The sequence below is a fragment of the Elaeis guineensis genome, chromosome 7 (assembly GCF_000442705.2).
Source record: "Elaeis guineensis isolate ETL-2024a chromosome 7, EG11, whole genome shotgun sequence".
NCBI classification, from domain to species: Eukaryota; Viridiplantae; Streptophyta; class Magnoliopsida; order Arecales; family Arecaceae; genus Elaeis; species Elaeis guineensis.
Genome location: NC_025999.2, coordinates 4599139 through 4606132, shown reverse-complemented (window position 1 = coordinate 4606132; position 6994 = coordinate 4599139). Strand labels below are relative to the sequence as shown.

At 37.1% G+C, this 6994-nt stretch overlaps 1 long non-coding RNA gene across 3 annotated transcripts; it reads left to right on the top strand.

Moving 5' to 3' along the window:
* The first annotated feature begins 1092 nt into the window (after nucleotides 1-1092).
* On the top strand, nucleotides 1093-6994 carry LOC105049210 (uncharacterized). Of its 3 annotated transcripts, XR_012142830.1 has the most exons (5): nucleotides 1093-1372; nucleotides 1942-2048; nucleotides 2146-2269; nucleotides 2659-2824; nucleotides 6442-6994. It is a non-coding gene; the product is annotated as an uncharacterized lncRNA (long non-coding RNA). The 3 variants fall into 3 exon arrangements; XR_832770.4 differs by having other exon boundaries at nucleotides 1093-2048; XR_012142831.1 differs by lacking the exon at nucleotides 6442-6994 and adding an exon at nucleotides 3367-3752 and having other exon boundaries at nucleotides 1093-2048.

Genomic DNA, 6994 nt, shown 5'->3' with positions numbered 1-6994 from the left:
CAACCATTCCAGCCCCTCTCATGCCATGTGGTATGCTATGATAGAGAGCATCTTTTTCGATAATAGGGCTGCACACTGTAAAATTTTTCATTACAGAATCATTATAAAAGTCTAATTGGCAGTGCATGTGCCCTTGTCTTTTGGCAAACTAAAGGTTGTGCCAAGGGGGGGGCCATCAAGGTATGTTACGGACCCCATTAATTGTATGTTAGCAATAAACGGAAGCCACATAGTAAATTAAAGGTGGATTCATAATAATTTGAAGTCAAATTGGTTGGTACAAGAGGCGCCCATATGATCTTGGTGATATACTACTAGAACTACTACTACCATTGCTACTGCTTGTTTTTGTTGTTATTGTTAGTACTGAAATCCAGCATATACATGAGGTTCAGATGGACGTGGAGATGAAGGGTACTCAGAGAAGAACAAACAAAAGGCAATTTAGAATTTGTGCTGTACAAGCCTCCTACTGATGAGGGTCTTGGTCTAAACTGTTGGTAGTCTATTGTTATTCAGGGACTTGCATTGTTGTGATATTTGTATCACCATTTTCGAGTTACTGCAGATGGAGTGCTGCTGGGGGCATTTGTAACACAAGGCAAGCACGCTCATGGGGCTGCTTGAGTTGGAGCTAATAGTAAGCTAGGCCAGGGGCCTTCTTAATTGATAGAACACTTCAGGCCTAGTAATTAAACATTAATTATAACAATAAGGGTAGCACAACAGTAGCAGCAACGACAACAACAGTAAAAGCAGAAACAAAAATTTATGAAAAAAGGCAAAAAATGTCATTTTAGCCAGCTTCTTCAATTAAAAGATAACTTCCATCCAGCCAAAAAGGTCAAGGATTAATCCCAGCTTATCCTCCCCGAGAGAGAGAGAGAGAGAGAGAGAGAGAGCAGGGTCACTGTCGTTCGGTGTAGCTAGGGACCAAAGCCCACCATTAAAAACATTCTGTGGTGCAAGTAGGGAGGAATGGTGATGAGGTGCATTTATAAAGAGATGGAGAGAGGGTGGCTGAAGCTAAAGCAGTGTCACGAGGGAGAGGGTGGGGAAGCTAAAGCACTGTCACGAGGGATGGTGGGGATGGATGGGTGAGGGGCCTCCCTAGCAACCACCACACCATGCATGACTCGTGTTGGAGAGAGAGATCTCCTCCCTCTCCCACCCTCCCATTAAATTATATGATGATTACAAACTGAGAACGCACCCACCATTCTTCTCTGATCCCCTCTCTGCCCGTTTGTTAACCAATTTGATAGACCTGTCAATCGCTTCCTTTAGATCGTCTGCTTAAATTTGCTTTGTTGGTGTGAGAGGTTGAAGCTGCCAGCATGATCTGGTCATCGAACGCCTGTCAGAAGATACGGTGAAAATCTCTCATATCACAGTTTAGTACAGGTAGAAATATAGATAGAAAGAATAAGTAGGTATGATACTTCTTGTTCTTTTTTCTTTATAGGATTTTTTGTGGGGTTTGACGATGAATGGGTCGCTATATACATGTTTTAGAGCTTCTTTGGCATGTAATTTTATAGATAAGAAGAAATACAAATAGATCAATAGATATTGATACTAGATAGACCCTAAAAATATAAAGAACATTCTCAACTATTCATAGATAGGTATATGGATGGGTAAATGGGGAGGAAGAGAGAGAGAGAGAGAGAGATGGGAATGGATGTTTACTGTACAGGAAAGGTCGCTTCAGATTGTAGGAAGTGTATGGACAAATGAGTCTGACTTGGAGTATCTTGAAATTATGGGAAGGTAGGTGAATAGGTAAAGGCAAACCTCTCCCCACCTCCCTTCCTTCCCTCTTTCTCAGGGATTCAGTTTGGAGAAGGGAGTAATTTTTGTTTGTAGGATAGAGTGCATGGCTTGTTTGTGGACAAAATAGAAATCGTGGGTTTGACTCTTCATCAGATCATCTTGCAGCTTCACTCACTCACTCACCAACAGAAGATCGCAAAATTGTTCTCCTGAGACGCTCATTCCACGTCTGCTTACTCTCATCAACTGCGAAAAAAATCAAATTCAAAGAGGTATGCATAACTACATAAGAATGATCTCTTCATTTATTTATTTATTCTCATGTACACAATGCCATTCTTATATTTTCTTGGGCTTCAAATTATGCAGGTTATGCTGTTATATCTTGTTTTCAGTAAATATTCTCTGTCAACCATGGAGATTATCTTCGTGATCTAGTAGCAACTGTGGTAATTATAATATAGGGAGAAAGACATGAACAGATATGTTTGAGGTCAGTATATCTTATCCATGTCCATGGATTTGTTTTATATGTCAAGATGCATGTATACCATTTTTGATATTCCACAAAGCCCCAACATTCTCTTCAGTACTACCACTATAAATATCTAGTACAGACTATGGAGTAGGATAGATACCTCCTGTCTTCACCTCTACAGAATAAAAGGATTGGAGCATGGCACATTTCAGAACACACATAAAATTTTGTGTCATCTCCACCCTACCTACATATATCACCATAGATTCATGCTTATGGCAAGCAAGTGCAACAACAAGTCCTCAAATCTTCCCATGGCCTCGAAATAATCACAAAGTAGGACCACAAGAATTTCACAACCAAGTTTGCATGTAATTGCATTTGCATCTTGTATCATGTGCAAGGTTCTTACAGAGATCAAGGTGAGCTCGCACTTCCGAGAAGGTGAGGGTTATTGTTATGCTACTTGGCAGCATGATGAGGTACCTTGTGCATGGAATTAACGCTAGGGTCAAGGTTCCCGGCTGCCGTGTTGGCGGCAGAGCCCCGACCATCGCATCGATAAAATCGGTTGGTATTATCTTTCATCGAGATAGTCAATAATCCATGATGCTTGCAGATTAAGATATAGTTGAGGTTCTATAGTCTCTTTGATGATCCAGCAACAACTAGATTATAGATAATGGGTGAAAGTTAATGCTAAGATTTTACAGAGCCATATTGGTCATATACAATAATGTTAGATGCTTAATGACTAATACATGGTCAAGTATATTGTTATGTTTATGCGGCAGTCTGTTCTTCCACAAGAAATACTCATTAACTGATATATAATACAATATAATATAGTAAAACACAGTATAATTTGCACATATTTATCTATCTAAACCTAATAAAAGGCACTCAGAACCCTGCTGAAGTATGCGCATGTTTCTATGCTGATATGTTCTTCCTCAAAATTTGAATGCAGAAACAAAAATAGATGGGGCTTTTTTTTGCATATAATCCATTTGTTTCTCATACAATATTTCCAGAATTTATTACCCCTCGATATTATGTTTAGGTTCTAACCTCATCTTCTTTGTTCTTTACTTATTTGACTGGCTGATAAGGATATTTTGAGACAATATTACCTCTCCAGACTTCCACAGAGAGAACCAAGAAAAGAGAGATCTTCAAGTGGTAAAAGAATGTATATATTTATCATTTTTAGCAAGTCAAATGAAAATCTATTTAGGCCTGTTTTTCAAGTAATGACTACCATGAAATGTAGAAAGGAGCAATTCTACATGGACATATTCAAGCATAAAATATAGAGTAAAAATGTCTTGTTACCGAGGACCTCATTTCAAGAGGGGAAAAAAAAGGCACTAAGTTTTGGTGTTAATCCGCATGTGCATGTAAATTGAGTGCTCCTCACTAAAAATGTATAGAGGTTTTACATGTATCATTCGCATGGCATTTATGTTACCATATAAATTTTAAGATATTGGCAGTACATTTAACTCAAGATTCATGAGTCAAAACCATGAGTCTACTTTTGTAACCAATAAGTGCCATGTATTCATTTTGTTGGTAATTGGATCTATGAATCAATTGTTCTTTAAACAGTGTCTTTTTCAAACCAGGTTATCTCAACCCTTTCTCGCCCACCTGACTTGATTTATGTGCCCATTTCCCTGCATATATTTAGTGAGATGCCTCTAATAATTTCTTCCGGACTTCCTATAACAATCTAGGACCTCATCCACCAAGGTTCTAGAAGTAATTCCTTTAATTTATTGCTCTATATATATATATCCATGATCTTCTCAACGTACAACCAAATGAATTAAATATATGCTAGCATGATTCTCACGTATATCCTGATTTAAGTTTAACACTAGACTAAGGGTCGAAATTTAATCCAATCCAATTTACAATCATACCATGATCCATCTATAGTTAGCTCAAAACGGATCTTTGTTGTAGTATCCATTATTCCACATAGAGCATGATTGAGTCTACTCTAATACCATTTACAACAATCTAGGACAGTAGGACCTCAATCAAAAAAGCTAATCAAAAAGTATTATTTAGATTTTTTGTCCTATGTAAGTGTCCAAAATCTTCCGAGCATATAACTAACATGGGACTAAACATGCACCTACGCGTCCTCATATAATATATTTGCAATAATCTATAATTTCATCCAAAAAGATTAATTAGAAGGCTTCATTTTGATTCCTTAATCCTGTATAATATCTAAGATTTTCCTAATAAACAACTGATGTAGAACTAAATATATGCCCTCATAGATCCATGCATAGCTAGCATCTTTGCTGGTCTAAGAGTAAATCTAGTCGAAATCTAATCATAGATACCATGATTAACCTCAAAATGACCTATAATATAGTGTCTAATAGTTGACATGGACCATGGGCCAGGTTCATTTTGATACTATTTGTAACAACCCAGTATTTCATCCAATGGTCAATCTAAAAAGGACCTAATGATATGGTGCCTCCTAATTGACATGGACCATGGGCTAAATTTACTTTGATACTATTTGTAACAACCTAGTATTTTATCCAATGGTCGACCTCAAAAGGACCTATGATATAGTGCCTCCTAGTTGATATGGACCATACACCAAGTTCACTCTCATACTATTTATAATAACCATATTTCATTCAAAAAGACTGACTAAAAAGTATTGAATTTTTTGTTCTTGTATAAGTATCGAAGGTCTTTCCAGCATACAATCGATATAGGACTAAATATATATCCTCTTTCGGAGTATTAAATCACAATTCCACATTGTACTTTAAAAGTTTTGAATGAGCCTATGGATTCACATGTTGCTTGTGATCCACCTCCATCAAAAATATTTATGAACTTAGAATTTGAGAACCTATTCATAAATAGTACCAACAATAACCACACAAACAGTTGTAACACTGTGGACATTATCATCAACCGTAAGCAATCCATGTGCCTTCTTCCCTCCTTCAGTTTCCATTCATAGTAATTGATGATTGATTCCATCTGCCTGTCCTTGTATTGCCTTGAAAAAATAGAGCCACCTCCTTGTGTCTCTCTCATGTTACCCTGCCTTTCATAATTTTTGTTCTTCTCTTTGCATTCCTTGTGGACTAGGATCCCATCCACTTGAAAGGCACTGTTCATTGTAGTTGAAGTAACGTCATGCCCACAAATCACCAGCTATAACTCTCTGTAAGTGGTGGAAGTAACACTTGGGTCTTCTCCAATATTAATGACACCGCTGTGTCTATGGAATTCCTATGGACAATCTCACAGTAGCTTTTGAAATGCTCGAATAATTGGCATGGGGTACCTGAAATAGCTCTAACTGGATATCTTTCATCACTTGAATAAAAGGAGTAAAACAAAATCTAGAAAGTAAGTTAAATTTCTCTTCTATAGTGAACAAAAGGTTATACTTCCATCGTTACTCAAAACTGCAAAGTATAGATGTATGTATAGAAAGTAAGTTTAATTTCTCCTTTATAGTGAACAATGGAGGTTATACTTCCATCTTTACTCAAAACTGCAAAGTAGAGATTTCCAATCACTGAATGCACAAGCTTCATTAGCCATGTCTTAAGCTGCTTCTTTTCCTTCCTACACCTAACCAGCAGTATTCTTTTCACTGAGTTAATGATTTGCAGTCCTAGCAGCTATCTACCATTTCAAATTGTCATTTACTCACATGGGAGAACATGACAAATCTGAACTAAGAATGTGTACCAAAGAAAAATAAATTGGAGAAAAATGCTTTTAACACAAGACCTACAAAAAATACTATAATCATGATGCTTTTCATACTGATGATCAAACATGAAGAGATTGAAAGAAAAAGCTCATACATCGATATCAGCTTCATGGTGCCGCAAACGTGTCGAGTTTTTCTGTGTGATGTCGGCAGATAGCGTACATGGGCATGTGGTAGGAGTGCATGCAATAATTTTGATGATAAACATCAGCCTAATCCAACATGTGTGCATTATCTCGCTTGCCTCATAAAGCCAATGCAATGCATGGACTCCATTGTCTAACAACACATCTGATAAGATCCACATGTTTGTACTTAATTGTGAAAATATATTCATCATTACTGTGTGGTATGGCTTGTGACACACCTAAAAGAAGCCTAGGAACTAACATGCCATGCCTCTCATCAAAAGGTAAACAGTGCTATGAATGATTCCTTGGGCAACTTCAAGTGAACTATGATGATTTCAAGCTCTTAAGATTACTACGTTGGGAATTGCAAGACTATGATAGCAACAACTCCTGAAGGAGCCTTCTGAAGATCCAAAACTGCAACATATATAAAGGAAAGGAAGTAAAGTAGCTGACCGGGCGGCGCATCAAGCCATATCTTTTGGAGGTAATTGGGTTTTGAATAATCGTGTAACTAGCGAGCATATAGATATTTTTACTAATTATGTATGGGGGTTTACCATGTAAGAATGTAAGCATGTAGCCTTGGCCTTGTAGCCATTTTGAGATCAAAAAAGAAAAAAAAAAAAAAGAGAAAAAAAAAAGGGTAGCTTAGGACTAGAGAATTGTGACAAAAGTCCATGGAACTCGAAATATCGATGAGATCGAATTTACTTTCACTTTCTTCATTCAGCTGAAACAACTGAAAAATCTTTTGCACCCTTATTCAAAGTGTACATAATAACTGTTGTACACAGCATACTCATCAATTTTATTGCATAATTTTTCTTGCCA